At 37.8% G+C, this 24,313-nt stretch overlaps 1 long non-coding RNA gene across 4 annotated transcripts; it reads right to left on the bottom strand.

Moving 5' to 3' along the window:
* Window positions 1–22,940, bottom strand: LOC120069248. 4 transcript variants are annotated; one of them, XR_005479485.1, is made up of 5 exons: window positions 22,776–22,940; window positions 22,566–22,663; window positions 22,153–22,386; window positions 3,160–3,228; window positions 1–1,106 (listed from the first exon to the last, which is right to left on the bottom strand). It is a non-coding gene; the product is annotated as an uncharacterized LOC120069248 (long non-coding RNA). The 4 variants fall into 4 exon arrangements; XR_005479484.1 differs by lacking the exon at window positions 3,160–3,228 and having other exon boundaries at window positions 1–176; window positions 1,019–1,106; XR_005479483.1 differs by lacking the exon at window positions 3,160–3,228.
* Window positions 22,941–24,313: the final 1,373 nt, after the last annotated feature.

Here is a 24,313-nt window from a genome sequence, read left to right as displayed (position 1 = left end):
CATACAAGATTCATATGGTCTAATAAAAGAGACATGTAGTAATGAGTATTAGACTTGGAGATGAAACAAAATACAAACTTTATAAATTACAAAATATGTCTATATCAAAAATCTAAATAACTCCAACTTAATTGTGTTTGTGGTCAAGACATTGCCTACATTGGTAATCCATCAACCTACAAAAAAAAGAAAAATATCAAGTAGAAAAAAAAAACTCAACTAAAATTATTGAAATAAAAAGATAAAGAAATAAAATAATCGATAGATCGATCTACGTACTAATTAAAATTTTATCACAAGGCCATGTAACTATACTACTGATCGTTAATTAGTAAGAAACTAGGCATGGGGTAGTTTAAATTCTTCCCTTCTCTGCAAGTTCATAATAAGAACTCATTTTTATAACTTTTAAATGTTGAAAATATGAAAGGCTTGAGATACCAAAACGGTAAAATCAAAGGCAACTATAAATATTATGGAGCTATCTAAAGGAAGTTTGTCTATTTTGGCTAGGTACAAACAACATTAAAATAAAATATCCAAACTAGCCAACATTAAATCCATGAACCTTTTAACATAATAATACTATCAAATGGTAATATTTTCATATGCTAGAGAGTAACAATAGACAATTTTCTTTCAAAAACAAAAGGGAAACATGTAGCACTTCAACACCATGGACCGTCCAACTAGAAACTGAAGACACATTACACACCAATCTTGTACAAAGAACTTCCAAACACATAAAAAATAGCATATGGAAAAAAAACATCAAATCTCCAAATGAGGAAAAAAAACACTCACCAAGACTGAAAAATAGCAACACTATAGAGTGACTAGCTAAATATTGAAGACATATTACATGCCAATCTTGCTCAAAAAACATAGGAATACATAGATTGTTGGAGCTAGCATTCAATTAGTGGAAGCAATTATGATCTTAAACACTCTAATTTGATCAATTTTAGCATAGAAACATGCAAGTCCATAAACTAAAAATAGGGTTTTGAAGATATACCTTTGAAGAACTCTTCAATTTTCAAATCTAGCTTGAATCTTCACTCCAAATACTCCACCACTTGATCTTCCCTACCATCCTCTAGGACCTTAGATTGGATTGTGGGATGCAAAATGAGTTTGAATTCAAGGGAATTTTTATGGAGGAAAAGTGGTTTTTTTTGTTCAAGTGATGAAAAACTTCTTCGACCAAAAACCAGAAAATTCCAATTGCATGGCTTGAAATCTCAGTTGAATTTGACTCAGTTTTATTCAAGTCTCTCATACAATCTGATTGTATAATAGATTGACACCAAGTAGCTCAACCTATAGTGGGAATTTGAGTGTTTAAAGTGGGATAAACCCACAAAAATTGAAAATTTGATTTAAAATCAATTTTATTCAAATTTCATTTAAAAATCAATTTTTCATATTGTAATTTAGATTTCCAAAACTTAAATTAAAAAAAAATTGATTTTATTATTTCAATTTTCATAAAATTCAAAATTTCATTTTTAAGTAAAATTAATTCAAACAATTAATTTTAAATAAAATTTATTTAATTAATTAAAATAATTCAATATCTAATATTAAGATATTAAAACACCAGATCCATAACTATGAATTTCTATTCATGTATTTAATATTTAAATCAAATGTAAACATTACCTAATTCTCCAATTTCATTTAGTTCGATAATTAAACGTGTAATTATATCATATATAGTTACTGATTCCCTAAATTTGAATTTGAACACTTCAAATTTACTCATCACAATATTCTAAGGTTTAATCCATTTGTGAGCTAGTAAGGGGACCTAATGGACCTATAAATCATGGGCTCCAACGATCCTAGATTAACCGGCTAAACTCTTTAACCTAATTAACCAACGTTCGTTAACTACCAGGTCACTCCACTAAAGCCTAGTAGTTGCATTCCCCTTATTGTAGATATATTTTTGTCTACTCGATATAACAATAATCAATAAGTCGACCATTCACAAGTTATTTGTAATAACAGCTGGGTTAAAAGTTGTTTTACCCCCAAGATTACATCTTGTTCCTTAAGTCTCATTGATCCTCTAATGAACAATTAGTTTGTGATCCAATCACTAAACCGAGCCCCTCTCGAACCAATAAAAGGGTAGAGCCTCTTGTTCAAGACCCGGAGTTAGCACTTAAGGGAACGACCTCTCTATTATCCCTAAAAAGGGTAGGAGTGAATTTCGTCTTGCACCCTATGTCCTCAGCTACTACTCGATCTTACCCCTAAAAATGGGAGGCTTATAGAGCCGACACTGTTAAGTCAACCCTCACTCATGCAAATCTAAGTATAATCTCAAATAAACAGGAGTTCATAGTTAGCTCAAAATTAAGATCAAGTTACCTAGGTCATCACTTTAAAATAGTCAGTCTTAAACAGTAAACAACGTTATAAAGTAAGAGTGACTTATTTCTTGGTCTAGTTTTATACAAACTCTTTCCATAGGACACCCTCACTCACATGTCTCCACATGAACGAATCAGTATCATATTGTTTGTACTAAATACAAAGTGGGCCATCCGATAGTGTCCCCATAATAAGGTACCCACCATTATCCGTATACTATAGACTATTTTGGCTATCTACTCGAACTTGATCCACTCTTATGTCTCCACATAAAGTCGAAGTACTCATGTAATAGTCATGGATCTTAGTTTATTAGATTTAGGTTTTTTCTAAAATGAAATGAGCAAATCATATATTTAATAATAACTTTATTGAATAACAGGATAAGTTTATTGTTTACAAACCATGAGTTTTGGGACATAAAACTCAACATAAAAGATAGCAGACAAGGAAGCATCGTTGTAAAGAGATGTAGAATATCAAAGCTTGCTATTCCAAAACTTTATTAGTAGTTATAAATTACATTTATCTTCCAAATTTTACCAAAGCTTGCTAGAAATATAGAAAATAAGTCAAAGTTGTAAAGAGAAAATTATAATGAATCAATACCACAAGATCAAACAGAACGATCCAAAACCAAAACTAGTGACTACCAATCAAGATTCCACTTCCCATTCTCTTATAGCCAAACAAGTTAAGCACCAGTCATGGAGATTAAAAAAAACAAAGAAAGAAAATCAACTAAAAAAAATATTCCATGGGTTAGGAACAAACCTAAGAAACACGTCGAATTAGAACAATGTTGTTGGAAGAGTATCCGAATATGTTCGAATCAATCAGAACCTACAAAGAAAGGTGTTTTCAAGATTATAGCCTAAGCTACAACACTTAGAAGTTTCCAAGAGAAATTTATAGCACTTTTGCCTACTGGATCTTACTCAAATGAGCTCAAATCCTTGCTGGAATGTGTCAAATATGCTTAATCTTGCAATAGTTAACAAAGTTAGGGATTGAGTAATGTAAATTTGAGGCTGCTAAATAGGGATGAGTCACTGCCAAACCTCACTTAAGAAGAAGATAGGGGTGTTTAACAACATTCTATATTGGATGATGAAAGTTGGCCATTGTCAACCTCAATTAAGTTTGCACCCAGACTTTAAAATTCTTTGTTCTAAAGAATCAACTTATCACCATTACAACACTTCATGAGATAGTAAGAAATGGCATATCAATTGTCATAAATGTCTGCAACTTGAAATTAATTTAGCTACAAATGTTAGATGAACATAAACCTTGAAGAAAATTGAACACGAGGATTTCCATGAGCAGTGAAATGATCTTTCCAAATTTCAATTATATGTAAACTTTACAATTACAATCACAAACAGAAACATGCGGTTATGCATAAAATAGAAATTACAACATTCTTTACTATAGATCAAGGGAAGAATCAACAAACTTTTGCAGACTTATCTTCAAGTTCCTTGATCACGAACGCTCGATCACAGCAACACAGCAACACACGAACGTTTGTCCAACACGATTGCTACACTGCACGAACACCACACACTCGAACTAAGCAATCGCCAAGGTCACGAACACCCTAAACACCACGAATGGTCTCCACAGAACCTCGATAGTGTCGAGTTGAGTATGACACCACTAAGAAGGTTACCTTGGTATTCTCAGTGTGAAGATCCAAAGGGTGGACTCTGTGTGGACTTGGTTTGAGGCAGAAAATCGGAGGTACCACAATCATGTAAACAATTGAGCAAGTAGGAGATGGAACAACCTATCGTATAGGTCGATGCCCAATCGTTTAGGAAAAGCTATGCGATCATCTAGAAAAACTATACGATCGTTTAGCTCATCGTTTAGCTGAGTGTCTATCGTGTAAGAACACTCCACGATTGTTTAGCTAACTCCAAGTTGTCGCTTAGTAAATCTAAATTACTTGACAACTATCCATGAGAATTTTCCAAGAATGGAATTTTCAAATTAACATTTTTTTCTTTCTTACTAAAATTAGGAAAATATTTTTCTTTTTATCTCACGGTTACCATGAAACCTATTGGGATTGGTGTCATAGTTCTCCCAGAGTCTCGTTATTTGTAATGATACATATTGTTTATGAATAAAATAATTGTTATTTCATTCTGGCATTTATTCATATCCAATAACTGTTATTTCACATTAGGCATCGACCTATACGATAGGTTCTTCAATCTCTCACTTACTCAATCGCTTAAACGATTGTGGTTTCCTTTGTTTTTCTGCCTCAAACCAAGTCCACACAGAGCCCACCCTTTGGATTCTCACACTGAGAATATCAAGGTAGCCTTCTTGGTAGTGTCATACTCAACTCGACACTGGCGAGGTTCTGTGGAGGCCGTTCGTGGTGTTCATGACCTTGGCGATCACTTAGTTTGAGTGTGCGGTGTTCGTGCAGTGTAGTGGTCGTGTTAGACGAACGTTCGTGTGTTGCTGTGTAGCTGTGATCGAGCGTTCGTGATCAAGGAGCTTGAAGATGAATTGACAAAAGTGTGTTGATTCTTGTCCTTGATTTTTTGTATAGCATGCTGAAATTTATGTATTTTAGCATAACCGTATATTTATGTTTGTGATTGTGATTGTAAAGTTCATATGCGATTGTAATTTGGAAGGATCCTTCCGCTGCTCATAGAAATCCTCGTTTTTTATTTCCATCAATTGGTATCAGAGACAGGTTACGATCCTGTGACCTGTGAGTTATGGGCCCATTGAATCGCTACATGGATTTGACTGAAGCTCAAAACGTCATTTCGAATGATGGGGTCGAAGATCCCTTGTCTTTTAAGAAAGCAATAGAGGATGTTGACGAGGATGAATGGGTTAAGGCCATGAACCAGGAAATGGAGTCTATGTACTTCAATAACATCTGGGAGCTTGTTGATTCGCCTGAGGGGGTAAGATCTATTGGGTGTAAGTGGATCTATAAGCGAAAGAGAGGTGTAGATGGAAAGGTGTAAACCTTTAAGGCTAGACTCGTAGTAAAGGGTTAAGATCTATTGGATGTAAGTGGATCTATAAGCGAAAGAAAGGTGTACGTTTAAGGTTAGACTCGTGGAAAAGGGTTATACCCATGTTGAGGGAGTTGACTATGAGAAAACTTTCTCACATGTTGTCATGCTCAAGTCTATTCGGATACTCCTATCCATAGCCACATTTTATGATTATGAAATATGGCAAATGGACGTCAAGACTGCCTTTCTTAATGGTAATCTTGAGGAGACCATCTATATGACTCAACTAGAGGGTTCATTGTTTCAGATCAAGAGCAAAAAGTTTGTAAGCTTAATAGGTCCATTTATGGGCTGAAACAAACATCTAGATCATGGAACATTAGATTTGACACTGCGGTTAAGTCGTTTGGCTTTGATTAGAACATTGATGAGCCTTGTGTCTACAAGATAATCATCAACAACTCAGTAGCTTTCCTGGTACTGTATGTGGATGATATCCTTCTTATTGGGAATGATGTAGGATATGTGACTGATATTAAGAAATGGCTAGCTGCCTAATTCCAAATGAAAGATTTGTGTGAAACCCAGATTTCCATTATTCCTATTTAAGCAGGAGTTAAAAGGAACTAACTAAGTGAAAGTTAAATCCTATGTTGAAGTGAAGGAAATTTATAAGTGTTGAGTAGATTTTCCTTGAGTAGCTTTGAGTTAAGCTTTAATTGATGAAAATTGACTAAGTGTTGGACTAGGCATTGCTATGTGTTGGCCATAAGATCTTGGAGAGATTACTTGGGTAAAGGGAGAAGTTGAAGTAGGGGTGATGCATGCACTGCTCTTAGAGGTTAGACCAATGCATAGGCATGATGGATGAGTTGCATACGTTGGACGCGGTGGAATACGTTCATACGACTGAAGGAAGACAGCCAAGGGTGATACGTTGGTATGGTGCGAGGGCATGCGAGGACACGAGGATGTGCGCTGACGCGAGGGTCGCATTGGCCCCGATGGACGCATTGGACTAGCCGACCGTCCTATGCGTCGATGCGTCCAAGCATCCCATGTGTCAATGCCTTGCGGCCGAGCGACCCATGCGTCGATGCCTTGCGATCAAGCGACCTATGCGTCGATGACGAGCGAGCTATATGTTGATGCTAAGCAATCGTCCTATACATCGAGGCCGTGTGACCTTGCTATGCATTGAAGGTTGACGATGGCTTGTGCGATGGATACGTTGGACATAGGCCATGCGATGAGCTAGGTTAGACGCATGGTGGTTGGCTTTTGCGGTTGTTAAGGCTTACGATGACTGAGTAAGTTGGGTTGCTATGATGCTGAATTAAAAACCAAGGGGAAATAAGGGTTGCTATGTGTTGATAACCTACTATGCGTTGATGATTACACTGTGCGTTGATACCTGAGGCTAGCAGTATGCATTAGGAAGGATTGCTGGTCATCACCCTAGTGAACGCATATTGAGTAGGATGGACGCATATGAGGGATGAGCTCATATGGGGGACGTCATCAGACATGTGGCTTGCTAGGAAGAAGTCTTAAGCCTTAAGGATTTGAGGTGGGTACACGAGGAGACATGCAAAATTAAGCCCCATGTGTTGGCTATGTAGGAGAAGGACATCCAAAGTTGCGTTGATCAAAAGTTGCGTTGATGGTGTAAGGAAGAGACACTTGGACATGCGGCCAAGTAGGAGGTGTCGACCTTAGAGCAATCTTGGATGCCTATAAATAGGGCCAAGGACTTCAGATGAGAACTCAATTCTCTTCAAAGAACATAAAGAAGAGTGTATTGGGAGGAGGCTATGCGTTGATGGTAAGACCATGTGTTGGTCAAGAGATTCCAAGAGGGGAGATGCTATCGGATAGAAAGGTCAGAAAGTAGCATCAACTTGGGAAGAAGAGTTCTCCCAGAATACTCGTGCATTTGATGTGATTCTAAAGCCATATGAAATCTAAAAGAGTCTAGTTTTCATGGTGGGGCTGCCGGAGAAGAAGCTCCAAGGAATCGGGCTGGAGAAGGAGGACAAGACCGAGGGGTCGAGCTGTCGGATAAGCTAGTCTTGATGTTTTGATGTTTTTGGCCAAACCACGAAGAGCTATGAGCTAAGATTTTGAGGTGAGCTTCCTGAGACATTTTAGAGCATATTTGTAGAAGGAAGTAACTCGAGATAAAGCATAGAACTATGAGTAATCTGAGCTTTAATATGAATCTGAACTTTAGGGTTTAAAAGAGGAGCCCGGGAAGATCAAGGAACTTCTAGAGAGAAAAGTTCCTAAATGACTAAGGTGAGTGGTACTTTCCTTTAAGTCTTAAAGCATATCTTTTAGAGTAAATTGTATATGCTTAGGTTATGAATGAGTATCTAGCATGAGAATGAGATTATGTGATCGGGATGGTCAGGGGGTCAATAGACCTAGTTCCTGAGCCCGTAAGCAAAACCTCACGGGATGGTCAAGGGACACGAGAAGACTAGTACCTGAGCCTGTGAGATAGAGAATCCTTGAAATGGGATAGTCAAGGGGTCTAAGGACCTAGAACCTGAGCCCAAAATGAATTCTTATAGGATGGTCAGGGGACTGAGGAGTCAAGTGCCTGAACCTGTGGGATAGAGAATCCTTGAAATGGGTTGGTCAGAGGGCCGATGGGCCTAGTTTCTGAGCCCATGATAGGAAGAGCTATGTGCACATAGGCTGATGTTGTGGTTATGATATTGTATGTTAAACATCTACCATGTGTGTAGGTAGACGGCATATTCATTCTAGTTAGTTATCAGTTTAGCTATCTACCGTGCACGTAGATAGAAGTTGAGGCCAGACTCGTTTAAGGCTGAGGTTTGATTGTAACCTCGTATTTGTGATATGCTTGTTATTTATGAGTTGAAATAGACTCTAGAAGTTGCTTATCACTCACTAAGCTTTGTGAAGCTCATTCTATTATTTCATGTTTTTCTTCCCAGGTAGCGAAAGGCGAGGGGTTCCAGGATGCTGCTAAGGTCAAGGTCTGCCACGTGCCATAGTTACACTTCTGGAGGATTTTACAGTTGTTGTTGTAGACTTTATTATTAAGTCTTGGAGTTGTATAAACGTTACATTGTTGTAATTAAATGGACCTACTTAATCAGTTATTGTTTGCCTCCTCGACTTAATCAGTTGATTGTTGAATTTGTTCATTGGTATCAGAGTTATTTCCGCAAGAGTTATTAGGCAGTAAGTGTCAACAAAAGGGTTGATAACTGCTGCAGTCACGCCCTTTCTCAGACTTAGAAGGTAGTCTGGGATGGGGTGTGACAATTTGGGTGAGGCATAGTATGTTATAGGGTTCCAAATCATTTAGGAACGTAAGAACAAACGGCTAGCCTTGTCTCAGGCATCGTACATCGATCAAATGTTGATCAGGTACAAAATGCAGGATTCCAAGAGGGGTTTGTTACCCTTCAGGCATGGAATCGTTTTGTCTAAGGATCAATGTCCAAAGATACCTCAAGAGGTTGAGAAGATGAGACAGATTCTCTATGCTTCAGCTGTAGGAAGCTTAATGTATGCAATGTTGTGTACCAGACCTGACATTTGCTATGCAATATAGATTGTCAGTTGGTATCAGTCCAATCTAGGATTTGATCACTGGACGACGGTCAAGACGATCCTCAGGTATCTTCTGAGAACGAAGGACTACATGCTCGTGTATGGAGATAAGGATCTGATCCTTACAAGATACACGAACTCTGACTTTCAAATCGATTGAGATTCTCGCAAATCGACATCGGGTTCAATGTTCACTCTGAATGGAGGGGCTGTAGTGTGGTGAAGTATCAAGTAAGGATGTATCGCAGACTCCACTATGGAAGCCAAATACGTAGCCGCTTGTGAAGCAGCTAAGAAGACTGTTTAGCTGAGAAAATTTCTTTCAGATTTGGAAGTTGTTCTTGTTGGGGTTGATACCCTAAAGTCTCGTGACCTATAGTTTGTAAACAGTTTGTACGAACACTTGTGATGTATAATATATGATATTTTATGATATTTTACTTCACTTCTTGATTTTGCTTAGTTGAATGTTTTATTTGCTTTACCACAAACCAATAAACTAAAATCCTTGGTTATCTTGATGTAACTTAAGCATGTATGTGGTGACATATAGGTGGATCATGTCTTAAGGGATAACCAAAATGGTCTGTAGTATATGAATATAGGAGGGAAACCTTATCCTGGTAACGCTACGGATGTGGCCTGCTTGGTGGAATAGTTACAAGTGTTGTAACTTGTCACAGATGGTCTTATCCTGATCATTCGTGTAGGGGACATGCGAGCGAGGGCGTCCTGTACAAAGAGTTTGTATAAGACCTGACCACGAAGTGTTAATGTCTCGTTATATAACACCGTTCATGAGAGAGACTTCACTTCACTAGGATGACCATAGGTAACATGACCTCAATCCTGAGTGAGTTGGGAACTCCAGCCATTGAGGGCGGTCCTTTGATTTGCATGGGTGCGAGTGTCCAGTTCGCCGACTCAAACCTACCATTTTGGGGATTCGTCTGATTTGGGAGCTAGGAACTCAGCTACACAAGATGGAATTCACTCCTTCCTCGAAGCAAGGACAAGTAGATAGATAGCTTTCTTTAGGGCTGATTTCAGGGCTTGAACGATGTGGCACCACACACCTTCTCTTGGCCCGAGAGGTGTTCACACATAGTTGAACTATGTTGTATTGTTCATTAGAGGAATCAGTGGTACTTAAAGAGTGAGATGTAACTACAGGGGCAAAACGGTAAATTGGCCCAACTCTACTTACGAGCATCTATGAAGGGTCATTGTACTCATGGTTGGTTATATCCCATGGACACAAAAATATATATGTGGTACGAAGAGTTCAACTATTGGTCTTTAGTGGAATGCCTGGCAGTTAACAGATGGTGGATCTCGTGGCTAAAGAGTTTAGTCAGCTATTCAAGTACCGTTGGAGCTTTAAGCCATAGGTCCATAAGGTCCCCTTGGTAGTTTGGATAAAGTTGAGAATCAGTTTTTGGGTCAGTTTGAAATGTTCAAATTGACAAGAGGGAGTTCGATTATATATGATATATTGACTAAATGTATGATACATTATTTTGGAGGAAATTGGATATAAATATGATTTATATCAAGTAGAGGAGAAATCACTATAGTTGTTATATGATATTAAACTATAGATTAAGAATATAATATGATTATATTCATTATTTAATTAACTGGGTGGTTATGTGATAATTGGCCAAGTATTTCTCCGGATTTATGCGAAAGTGGGAAGTTCGAATTCAGTTCTTATAATTGAAGAATAAAATGAAAATTATTTTCATTTTGCAAAAGTTAAACGGGAGACACAGAAAAATTAGCTCATGGTGTGAAAGTATACGATCGCTTAGTGTTGAGAGCCTATACGATAGTGCCCGTCTTCCTAAACGATCGCACACCCATGTACTAAATGATCGCTCGTGATTTCTAAACGATCACTGACGTTTACTATATGATCGCTTAACGCGCCGAGTAGAACTAAACGATCGCTTACTATTTGATAGAAGACCACATGATCGTGTACCCCGACCTAAATGACAAGCACCCGACTATACGATAGTCTTCTACTATCTCCTACTTGCTTGTTCGTACTACACGATCACTTTTCCTCCTTCCCTATACCATTTCCATCAAAGTTCACCCTTTGGATTCTCATTCCGAGAATACCGAGGGCTTCGAGTGGTGGTGTCGTCCCTGGTTGCACTACTGATCGTGTAGACGGCCGTTGTGCTACTAGGTGACTGTTTGCTAGACGATAAGGAGCGCGAGGAGTTCGCTTCCGCTGGATCGAGTTCGATTGAAGAAATTCTTCAACTAGTACGTTTACTCGATCTTTTGTATTTTATTTGTTAAAGCATATCAGTATTTATTGTTACAATGCATATCTTTTGTTGGAATGTATATGTGGTAATTCTGTCCCAATGAAATCGGAAAGATCCGCTTCCACTCATGGATACTCTAGTTTAAGAGTTCCTTCAATTGGTATCAGAGTCAGGTTTCTGATATTCCAATTTCATTGCTGCAACGAATTACATATACATTCACGGTAGGTGTTGCATGTCTATCTTTGTTTTAATTGTTAAATCGTTTATGGAATGTGTGGATTAATGGAGTTTTCTGGGATGAAACCTCGATTTGATTAATTCTTTAACATTTTCGGTTAATTGTAAAGGCCCCTACGTTTTTGCGCATAATTAATTGTTATCGAGTATGTAATTCGAAGTTAGTTTGAGTCTTGAGTCGTTCGTGAAGAAGTTCGGAGCAAGGGTTGTTGTTTTTCGAGGAAGAAGACGATCAAGAGTTAGTCAGATCGTGTACATGATGGGGTAGGTGATCGCTGAGTATCGAATGCTCGGGCATCGTTTAACGCGCGTGCGTACTAGACGATCGTTTAGCTCAACAAGCTTTATTACTTAGTACCTGACTAAACGATCGTGAATAAATCGCATGGTAAATTGTTTACCTTTTTGCGTGTTAAGCAATTGCCTAGACGATCAGGCTTCGCAGCCTCGTTGTCGTCTAAGTGATCATTTAGCACTTTCGTGCTATCGTCTAGTGTATGCTAATCGATCGTTTACCTGTGGCGTTTACCAAACGATGGAGCTTCACTTGGCGGTTCAAGACCCGATTCGCCTGTGAACCGGTTTACTCAATGAAAAATGTAATAGATAGAATTATTTCATTCCAGTTTTGTAAAGGTTCATCCCAGTCCATTAAGCTTTGGTTTATACATGAGATGTATGTTTATTTATATGTCATATGGTATGTACATATAGTAAATCTCACCTTAGGTTATGTATTAGTCAAGCATCATCTCTTTATTATAGATGTTATAATTTAGAGTAGCATGATTTAAATTACGTAAGAGCATGCTCATGCATCATATAATATAAGAATTATATTTATGCATGCATAAAAAACATTGACATGCATCATCTTTATATTATAATTGTTATAGTATAAGCGTGTATGGAAAGCATGTTTGCTTGGTTATTACTTGTATATAAAAGTTATGTATAGTAATGACCAGACATTGCATGAAACATGACACATAGGTTATTTTATAAGCGTTATAAATACCTCGTTGTGTGGCAATGTTTTAATTGTTTCTTTTTAAAGGTTAAAGAGAAATTAGAACTAAAAGCAATAAGAAAGACATGCATGCTCACTTAAATTTAATTCATGGTTTTAAAATGTTTAAAACTTGAATGACATAGACATAAGTTCACGGTTCTAATATGATTAGTAACCTTTAGGCTTTAATCTTTTAATCAGTTTAATAGGATTAAATTGACTAATAAAAGGTTAAAGTGTAGCAAATCTATCTATAAGGAAGCTTTTGTCTAAGGCGGGTTCTGGCTAGGCTTGGGTATTTAAGTTGACGGAAACGTAATACCCCTACCTGGGAACCTACCTGGAAAGGTGAATTAGATAGATTTGATGCATGCATGCAAGTTAAGGACAATCCATTAAAGTGTTTAAATGTGACTACTTGAACTTATTTATTTCATAGACAAAAGTTGTTTATGAGCGAACTTAAAAAGATGAATTAGACTAAAATCAGTAGCCGAATTGTCTAGGTTAATGAAGCCCTAGGTAGAACATTCAGTGGGAGGTACTTGGGGCATATGATGCTTAATTTAAACCTTTCACGTTTCTTCTATATAGTCCACATCGTGGGATCTACCCTCGGCCTCATGGCACCCTGGGAGTGTCGCCCTAAAGGATGGTGTTTGGGTAGGTCAATATCAAGGTGGATGGAGAGAGTGTTCATAGTAAGAGGGAGCGGGAAGTGCGACAACATATCCCATGGTCTCCCTCGTTGGATTGAATAAAGTTTCTACGCATCGCCTCAAGGCACCCTGGGAGTGTCCCCCTATAGGATGACAATTTTGCGCGTTTCTTTATTTGATCTCCTGTAAGAGGATAAGGTTACTTAATCTCTTGTCCTAATTTGCTTCTTCCCTACGGTGGGCTCATTAGGGCGGGACTCTAGCACTAAAAGGGAAGGGTCACACTTACGTGGAATTGTTAAGGGTTAACAGTTCTAGACCAAATAAATGGTGGCTGTTAGGTTCAGTTCCAATAGTTGGTTTTGCCTAATGGTTGAGAATGTCTCATCCCAGTGAAGGGGCATCTGATCACCCCACCGGTGACGTTTGTCCTGCTTCGCTGGGTTATCATTGCAAAATAGAAGTCTTTCACTTAGGGTACTTGGAAACTGTTTTGCAAGATTAATGGGTTAAAATGTGGTTTAGCAAAATCTTATAAAGGTTTGTTTGTTTTTTAGCAACAAGTTTTTAAAATGGCTATAACCATTTTAGCATTACTTAGCGCTAAGAAACTTACTGGTGACAATTTTTCAACATGGAAACACTTGATCACGACTATTCTAATCATCGAGGATCTCATGTTTGCCCTTATGGAGGCTTTTCCTCCTATTCCAGCTCCTAATGCCACTCGAAATATTTGGAAGGCATACGAGGGATAGACACGGGCAAATGAGAAGGCACGGGCCTATATCTTGCCAAGTCTTAGTGACGTCTTGGCCAAGAAGCATGAGCCCATGGTCTCAGCGCGTGAGATCATGGGGTCCCTGTGGGGGATGTTTGGACAACCGTCTGAATAGCTCAAGCACGAGGCTCTTAAGTATATATTCAACTCTAAAATGGAGGAATGCATCTCTTTTCATGAACATGTGCTTAACATGATGGTCCACTTCAATGTGGTGGAGTTGAATGGGTCTACTATCGATGAGGGCAGTCAGGTTAGCATAATCTTGCATTCTTTGTTGGAGAGCTTCCTACACTTTGTTAGCAATGTGATTCTTAACAAAGTGAAATACACCCTTACAGCTCTCCTCAACGAGTTGCAGACATACCAATCTTTACTGAAAAGCAAGGAGAAAAGAGGGCTGAGGCAAATGTTGCTTCATCTTCAAGGATATTCCATCGAGGTTCGACCTCAGGAATGAATTCTGCACCTTCTACTTCTCACTCTGCAAAAGGGTCTACAAAGGGAAAGAAGAAGAAGGGTGGTAAGGGGAAAGGAAAGGCGCCTGCTAACCCGCCACCTGTCGCCCTAAGAAAGCGTCCACTGCTGGTTGAAAAGAGAAAATGTTTCCACTACAACTAGGATGGACACTCGAAGAGAAACTGTCCTTGCTAGTTGAAGGAAAGGAAGGTCGCTAAGGCTAAGGCCAAGACAGATAAAGGTAAATATGATTTACTTGTACTTGAAACATGTTTGGTGGAGAATGATGATTCTACCTGGATAATTGATCCGGACGCCACTAATTATGTTTGCTCTTCTTTTCAGGGGATTAGATCCTGGCGACAGTTGAAGGTTGGTGAGATGACGATGCGAGTAGGCACCGGGCACGTCATCTCAGCTATGGCAATGGGAGGGATCTAGTTATCTTTACAGAATAGGTTTCTAGTTTTAAATGATGTATATGTTGTTCCTGAATTTAAGAGGAACCTTATTTCTGTAAAGTGCCCGTTGCAATGTAAATATACGCTTTCTTTTAATGTGGATAAAGTGTTTATTCATAAAGATGGTGTTAATATTTGTACAGCTTATCTGGAAAGTAATTTGTATGTGCTAAGACCGTTAGCCTTAAGTTCCCTCTATAACACAGAGTTGTTCAAAACTGTCATAACTCAATCTAAATGTCAACGAATTTCTCCAAGAGAAAATGCCCACCTTTGGCACCTTTTATTAGGGCACATCAATCTCAATAGGATTGAGAAATTGGTGAAGAATGGACTTCTAAGTGAGTTAGAAGAAAATTCTATACCGGTGTGCGAATCTTGCCTTAAGGGTAAGATGACTAAAAGACCTTTTACTAGAAAAAGTTATCGAGCCAAAGAGCCTCTTGAGTTAGTACATATGGTCCTATGAATGTGCGAGCCCGAGGTGGCTATGAGTATTTTATCAGTTTTACTTATGATTACTCTAGGTATGAGTATGTTTATCTTATGCAACGGAAGTTTGAATCATTTGAAAAGTTCAAAGAGTTCAAGGCTGAAGTTGAAAACGCATTGGATAAACAGATTAAAATACTTCGATCGGATCGAAGTGGAGAGTTTTTGGACTCAGCATTCCAGGACTATTTGATAGAACATGGAATCGTTTTCCATCTCTCAGTGCATGGGTACACCTCAGTAGAATAGCGTAGAGGAGAGGAGAAATAGAACCTTGTTGGACATGGTTCGTTCGATGATGAGTTACGCTTCCTTATCAGACTCATTTTGGGGTTTCGTAGTGGAGACTGCGATTTACATACTCAACTATGTTCCTTTCAAGAGTGTTGCGAGAACACCTCTAGAGTTGTGGAACGGGCATAAAGCTAGTTTACGTCACTTCCGCATTTGGGATTGCCCTACACATGTTCTTAAGGCAAATCCCAATAAGTTAAAACCACGGTCGAGGTTATGCCTCTTTGTAGGCTACCCCAAAGGTACACGAGGGGGTTATTTTTATGATCCATCAAAAAATAGGGTGTTTATTTCCACGAACGCTACTTTCCTGGAGGAAGATCATATTAGGGAGCACAGTCCACGTAGCAAAGTCGTGTTACGTAAGCTTTCCAATGAAACTACTGAAACTTCAACAGGAGTTGTTGAAGAGCCTGCCGAGCAGAACTAAACGATCGCTGACCATTTGATAGAAGATCGCTTAGCTAAACCTACACGATCATGTAGCCCGACCTAAACTACAAGTACTCGACCAAACGATAGTCTTCTACTATCTCTCATTTACTTGTTCGTTCTACACGATCGCTTTTCCTCCTTTCCTTTACCATTTCCATCAAAGTCCACCCTTTGGATTCTCACTCCGAGAATACCGAGGGCTTCGAGTGGTGATGTCGTCCCCGGTTACTGTTTGTTTGTTTGCTGTTGATTGTGTAGACGACCGTAGTGCTGCTAGGCAACTGTTTGCTGGATGATAAGGAGCGTGAGGAGTTCGCTTTCGTTGGATCAAGTTCGATTGAAGAAAGTCTTCAGCTAGTATGTTTACTCAGTCTTTTGTATTTTATTTGTTAAATCTTTTTGTTAGAATATATGTATGGTAATTCTGTCACAATGAAATCGAAAAGATCCGCTTCCGCTCATAGATACTCTTGTTTAAGAGTTCCTTCAGTTCCAAATATTGATTTGTCTATCACTCTGTATCATGATAATAGCAGGGCTATGGAAAATTCGAAAGAGCCTCGCAGTCATCGTCGGGATAAGCACATAGAGCGGAAATACCAATTGATCAGGGAGATTGTGCATCGCGGTGATGTGATAGTCACGAAGATTGAGTCAGAGCACAACGTTGCTGATCCCTTTACAAAGGCTCTCACGGCTAAAGTGTTTGAGGGTCACCAAGAGAGTCTAGGTCTACGGGACATACAATACCTTGTCTAAGGCAAGTGGGAGATGATACTGGGGTATGCCCTAGATTATTGTATACTGTACATGTTTTATATTGTATTGTACATTAGTCTCCTGGGACATTAGGATAAGTAGGAGATTGTTGGGATTGGTGTCCTAATTCTCTCGGAGTTTCGTTGTTTGTAATGATACACATTATTTATGAATAAATAACTGTTATTTCATTCTGGCATTTACTCACATCCAATAAACAAAGCTCCATGGTTATCTTATGTAAACTTAAGCATGTATATGTGATAGCTTGTAGAAATACAGCTATTGTAGCCTTTTACTTAGAATTATGAGGGCTAACAAGCAGAATATGCGTTGATAAAACTAAGAATTCATGTAAAAAGTGAGCTTGCGTCGATTAGTACTGAAAATTTTTGCTAACCCTATATTATGCGTTATTCTGCATCAAAATATCTATTTTTGTAGCTATCGCAGGAATCTGTTGCATGCGTTGATCCCAGACCATCGCAAAGTTGATCGCATGTGTTGATCTTCATGAAGACCAGTTCGTCGCATGAAATACCGCAGCTATAGAGTGATAACCGTGATAGAAGGTCGATCACAAAGTGAGTGGAATGTGTTGGTACTTCAAGAGAAACAAGCATGAACGCATACCTTTGGAGTATCAAAGAAATAAGATGATGTTGATATTTCACCTACCGCGTCAGAAGTGGCAGTGATTTTGAGCGAGATCACCAATGTTATCAGTGTTTGAGCTCTATAAATAGAGCCTTAGAGCCCAAATTCAAGGTATTCGAGCTTTTGCCTTAAGGCGGATCCTTGTGATCACAGATGACAGCATGAGCAGACACTCTTTGAGGATTCTCCACCTCCACAGCCCCTTCCGAGTAATGACTAGAGTTTCGTCGGAGATAGAGCTCGAGAGAGACTTCTCCACCATCCATCCATGGCACCACCAGCAGCCTTGATGCATTTACGATGAAAAGAAATAGATTGCTTGCATCTATCCTTCCGTCTCTCCTCTTATCTCTGTATTGTATTACATTTTCGCTTAAGACATTAATACATTTTGTAATCAATGCATTTATTAGTTCCTTCAGCTCCATCTTCTTCTCTTTTATCATCGTTTACATTCATCGTTTAGTTATCAAAGGTAGTCGCATACTCAATCGTGCAACCTAGAGATAGGATGCATGTTGCAACCCACCGAGAGGTGTGTGTTGTGGGAGTATAGTGAGTTAATCTTCTTCGCTTGGTGTGAGGCGGTAGCAACACTTGTCTATGAACCATCACAATAGTTGTCAATGATCTGATTAGCCGCAACTTACTTCCTGAAAGGGTGAGTAGTGGAACACACTAAAGCAAAGTAAGCATTGTTCCTAGAGATAGACACGATTTTATGCTCGACGCAACCATGCATTATATAGATATAGGCATGCAATTGGCCACCGAGAGGTATGCAATGCGTTAGTGTGGCGAGCAGGGATTACTCGAGCAACTTAACATAATGAATATTATTATGCGTTAACAACTGCTACATCTCTACCAATTCTCATAGTTAAACTTCCATTGCTCAATTTTTTTAGTTAGGAGTAGGAGTAACGCATATTCTATTAACTTCTGTCTTTTTACTTTTATTCATTGCCTCAAATGCATCACTTCACAAACATTATTGAGTACAAGTCCCTGTGTTAGACCTCGGATTATCCCGAGAAACTTATGTTCTTGTTATACTTGGCGAGAGAGCAAGAAAAATTGTGACAGGAACGCATGGTCATCGTATACGTTCTTAAACGCATATTTTCTAGTCCAACTCATTACCATCGACGCATGGAGATCAACGCATAGCATAAGACAAGCATATTTATTTTTTCCTATCTCCTTTTTCCAACGCATCAATATGTGATATATAAGTGGATCATGCCTTAAGTGATAACCTAAATAGGTCTGTAGTATAAGGATTAAGGTGAGATACCTGATCCTGGTGACACTATGGATACGACCTACTTTATAGAGGTTTGCAAGTGTTGTAAACTATTACAGACGGTAGATCCTGATCATTCATGTGGAGACATGCGATCGGGGGTGTCTTATACAAAGAGTTTGTATAAGATCTGGACCACGAGATGACTAGACTCTGTATATAACACCGTTGATACTGGAGACTTACATCTCACCTAAATGACCATAGGTGACACAACCTCAATCCTGAGTGTTTTGAGAACTAGCCTTTAAGGGCGGTCCTCTAATTAGTATGGGTGAGAGTGACCAGATTGCCAACTCAACATGCCTACCTTTTTGGAGACTTGTCTGATTTGGGAGCTGGGAACTCAATACACAAGATGGAATTCACTCCTTCCCCGAAACAGGGGTAAGTAGAGAGATTTCTCCTTTCAGGACTGATTTCAGGACTTGAACATAGTGGCCACAACTTCTCTTTGAAAGAGAGGACTCAGTCATAGTAGGACTATGACTTATGTTCATTAGAGGATTCAGTGGTACTTAAGGAGTTAGATGTAACTACAAGGGCATAACGGTTATTGGCCGAGCTGTACTTATGAGCAATCTGTGAAGGGTTGTTGCACTGTTGATTGGTTAAGATGGACATATAATATAACTATGGTAAGGAGAGTTCAACTGTCAGTCTTTAGTGGAGTGCCTGACAGTTAACGGATGGTGGATCCCGTGACTAAAGAGTTTAGTCAGTTATTCACGTATCGTTGGAGCTTCAAGCTACCGATCTATAAGGTCCCCTTGGTAGCTCAATGGATTCAAGTTGAGGATCAGTTCTTGGTGTTGATTTGAAATGTTCAAATTGAGAAGAGGTAATTCGATTATATATGATATGATCGATATGGTGTATGAGATATATCAAGTGGAGGATTAATGTAAATGAGATTTACATTAAGTACCATGGAATAGAAAAAGAGTTATGGTTTGTATATTTCATGAGATAAAATATTAAAACTATAGATTATAAATATAGTATGATAAGTTGGTTATCATTTTTATTTATAATAATATTAATTATTAGATAATTATCTTTTTTTCTCTAATAACCAATTGAGTGATAAGTTATTGGTTATCATTTATAGTTCAAATTACCTCTTGTCAATTTGAACATTTCAAATCAACAACAAGAACCGATCCTCGGCTTGAATCCATTGAGCTACCAAGGGGACCTTATGAACCTATAGCTCGAAGCTCTAATGGTACGTGAATAACTGACTAAAGTCTTTAGTCACGGAATCCACCATCCGTTAACTTCCAAGCACTCTACTAAAGACCGACAACTGAACTCTCCTTACCACAGATATATTATGTGTCCATCTTAACCAATCATTAGTGCGACAACCTTTCACAGATCGCTCGTAAGTACAACTCGGCCAATAACCGTTATGCCCCTGTAGTTACATCTAACTCCTTAAGTACCACTGAATCCTCTAATGAACATAAGTCATAGTTCTACTATGACTGAGTCCTCTCTTCCAAAGAGAAGCTGTGACCACTATGTTCAAGCCCCGAAACAGTCCTTAAGGGAACAATCTATCTACTTATCCCTGCTTTGAGGAATGAGTGAATTTCATCTTGTGTAAATGAGTTTCCAGCTCCCAGATCAGACAAGTCCCCAAAAAGGTAGGCATGTTGAGTTGGCAATCTGGTCACTTTCACTTATACTAATCAAATGACCGTCCTCAAAGGTAGGAGTTTCCAAAACACTCAGGATTGAGGTCGTGTCACCTATGGTCGTTTAGGTGAGATGTAAGTCTCTAGTATTAACGACATTATATACAAAGTCTAGTCATCTCGAGGTCCAATCTTATACAAACTCTTTGTATAGGACACCCTCGCTCACATGTCTCCACATGAATGGTCAGGATCTACCATCTGTAGTTGTTTACAACACTTGCAAACCTCTACAAAGCGGGCCGTATCCGTAGTGTCACCAGAATCAGGTATCCCACTTTAATCCTTATACTACAGACCTATTTAGGTTATCACTTAAGGCATGATCCACTTTTATATCTCATATACATGCCTAAGTTTACATAAGATAACCATGGAGTTTTGTTTATTGGATATGAGTAAATGCCAGAATGAAATAACAATTATTTTATTCATAAAACAATGTGTATAATAACAAATAACAAGACTCCGGGAGAATTAGGACACCAATCCCAAAAAACCTTCCTTGTAGCAAGATGAATTGCAAAAATAAATAAAGTGGTCAAGCTGTATGTAAGAAATATGAGCACTGAACTAATAAAAGAGTAGATGATTTTTTATAAAGCTAATAATAGCAAGTTTTGAAGAGAAATTTGAGTTTAGCAAGAAAGAGTTAATAAGGAGATAGACAAGTTTGCTCATATATTTTCAGATGCACATCTACTTGTGAGTTGAAGGCAATAGCAAAGAGAAAAAGAAAAAGAAAAAGAAAAAGAAAAACATATGTCAATATTATCATTTCATACAACACAAATTAATAAGCAGCAAGCTGATCAACATCAAATTTGAACAACACAAGAAGTATATCCTTCTATTGCAATCTAAGTTTCTCTCCTTCAAGAAGGATCTACAATAGTACAAGTATATTAATGGGATATTGTCATGATCAATTGACCAAACTAGTAAACTCATATTAACACAGAAAGATTTCAAGATACAAGCAAAGGAGGATAGGCAAATATTTTGTCATTTATGGTTAAAATGAACTAAAACAAACTTAGTACAAACCACAAACACTTTATCAACCGAAGCAACTAAAGCATATCAAAGACTAATAGCAATCAAATACATTTGGCAAAAATGCATAAACATAAACAACAAAACTTACAAACACAAATAACTTAACAAATATATAAACTCAAGCAACTAAACTCAATTAGGTATCACAACTCATGAACTAAAACGAATTCAATAGATACCACAAATAACTTATCAACTCAAGCAACTAAAGATTATCAAAGTGGAAAAAAAAAAGAACTACCAACTTCCAACCAGAAAGAGAAAGTTTGTTCAATCTATACTACTAACTTCCAAAAAGAGGTGGTGAAATATTTAGATGGTGAGTTTATTTCCATGAAGAAACAGGGTTTCATTTCTTGTGAGATATTCTCCAAACTCTACCATTGGCAAAATCCACTAATGCTTAGGCATTTATGCTGATTCAGGAACTAGACTTTCCTTAGTTGTGCTTCAATTTGTATATATATCTACCATGTATTCTTCAGATGTAATATATAAATCCATTCAAGGAAATACCAAAAGCAACATGGTATGAAAACCACAAGGTAATTTTTCTCTCAGAAATCTACCTCGGAGAAGGACTAGTTGCTGCACGCCTTTGCTTTAGATCTATCGACTCGCTTCTACCAAGCTCTGTCTAAACCTCTGCCCGCTTGCCTTTGCCAACCTCCATCAGATCTTTCTCATGGTTCCAACCTTCCATAGCGAAAACATAGAAGTTAAATATATCCATATTGGTTCTAAACCTCTGAGTCTCCGACGAACCATCCCCTGTTTTGCATCTATCTCGATAGTGAAACCCCCTAAAAACAACAGAAGAAAGAAGAAAAAAACCAAAATAAACCTCAGGAATTAAAAAATAAACAAACCCCCCATCACATTTAAAAAACTTTTAAAGAAGTAAAAACGGTCAAAGTCAAGTGAAAGGCATAATAGAGCCAACAAGGAGTTGAAAAGAAAATAGAGAAAATGGAGAGAATACCATCAATTTTCTGCAAGATTTTCTTCACCTTGTGCTTACATCCATCATAGTAAATGTTCACCTTCAAAGCATATTTTCGCATTCACAAGATAAAACACCTAAAGAGGGGAAAAAATCAACGAAATGAACAAATAGTGGAGACAACGTTGGAGAAATAGAATAGAAAGACAGAAAAAGAAAAACACAAGCTATCTCGAGTAAACAAAACACCTGGATCTTCAAAAACTCTTCTATGCTCATAGCTTCAAGTCAGACAAACAATATGAGAGAGAGAGAGAGAGATAAAGAGAGGAACAAAAGAAGAAAAAGAGAGGAAAGGGGAACAAATCTGGGAAATGAAACAAAAGAGAGAGTAATGGGTGTTAGTTGTCTTTTTTAGTGATTCTCTTGGAATTCAACGAAACAAACCCAAAAATTAAAACCCAAATAGATCTAGTCAATATCCTATCCCCAAAACTTGTTGGGGTTGATGCCCTAAATCTCGTGCGTCTTATAATTTGTAATTGTAATATACAAACATTTTATTTATTTAATAAAATATGAGATGTTTTATTCAATATTTAGTAGCATTAACCCACATACCAATAAAACTAACATCAAAGGTTATCATCGTTAGCTTAAACATGAATGATGTGGATAATGTTTAAGAGATAACCCAAATGGTCTGTAGTAGATGGATAAAGCTGGGTACCTTATCCTAGTGACACTATGAATATGACCCGCTTTGTAGATGTTACAATTGTTGTAAAGTGCTACAAATGACCTGATTCTGATCATTCATGTAGAGACATGTGAGCGGAGGTATTCTATACAAAGGAGTTTGTATAAGACCGAACCACGAAATGACAAGTCTCATTATGTAACACCTTCATAATAGAGACTTACATTTCACTAGGATGACCATAGGTGACATGACCTAAATCCTGAGTGAATTGTGAACTCCTGCCTACGAAACTGGTCCTTTCATTTGTATGGGTGAGAGTGGCTAGATCGCCAACTCAATAAGCTTACCATTTTGGGGATTCGTCTGATTAGAAATCTGGGAACATAGCTACACAAGATGAAATTCATTCATTCCCTAACATCTGGATAAGTAATAAATTACTCCCTTAAGGGTTGATTTCGGGGCTTGAAAAATGTGGCGCCACTCCTTCTCTTGGCTCGAGAAGGGTTTGGTCATATTTGAACTATGACTTATTGTTCATTAGAGGGCTCAGTGATACTTAAGGAGTTAGATGTAACTACAAGGGCAAAACGGTAATTTTGGCTCCGCTGTACCTACGAGCAATTTTTAAAAGGTTATCACATCGTTGATTGGTTATATTCAATGAACACAGAAATACATCTGTAGTATGAAGAGTGAGCTGTCGGTATTTAATGGAGTGACCTACAGTTAATGGATATTGAGTAATTTAATTAAAGGAGTTTAATTAATTATTCAAGTACCATTGAAGCTTCAATCTACAGGTCCATAAGGTCCCCTCTATAGCTCAACAGGGATTATTGAGAATTAATTTTGGATTAATTTGAATTATTCAAATTAATTGAGAGAATTAATTATATGAATTAATTATATGTAATATAATTAAATTAATTAATTAATTAATTAATTATATGTGATATAATTAATATAATGTATTTGATACATTATATTTAATACAAAGTTTATTTGAGAGGAAATAAATATTTGAATATGATTTGAATATTAATTGTATGGATTCGATTCATAGAATTAAATTTAGTATAAA

Source organism: Benincasa hispida, unplaced genomic scaffold, assembly GCF_009727055.1.
Source record: "Benincasa hispida cultivar B227 unplaced genomic scaffold, ASM972705v1 Contig297, whole genome shotgun sequence".
Classification (NCBI taxonomy): Eukaryota; Viridiplantae; Streptophyta; class Magnoliopsida; order Cucurbitales; family Cucurbitaceae; genus Benincasa; species Benincasa hispida.
Note: the sequence above shows the minus strand (reverse complement) of the source record. Positions and strands in the feature narration are given on the sequence as shown.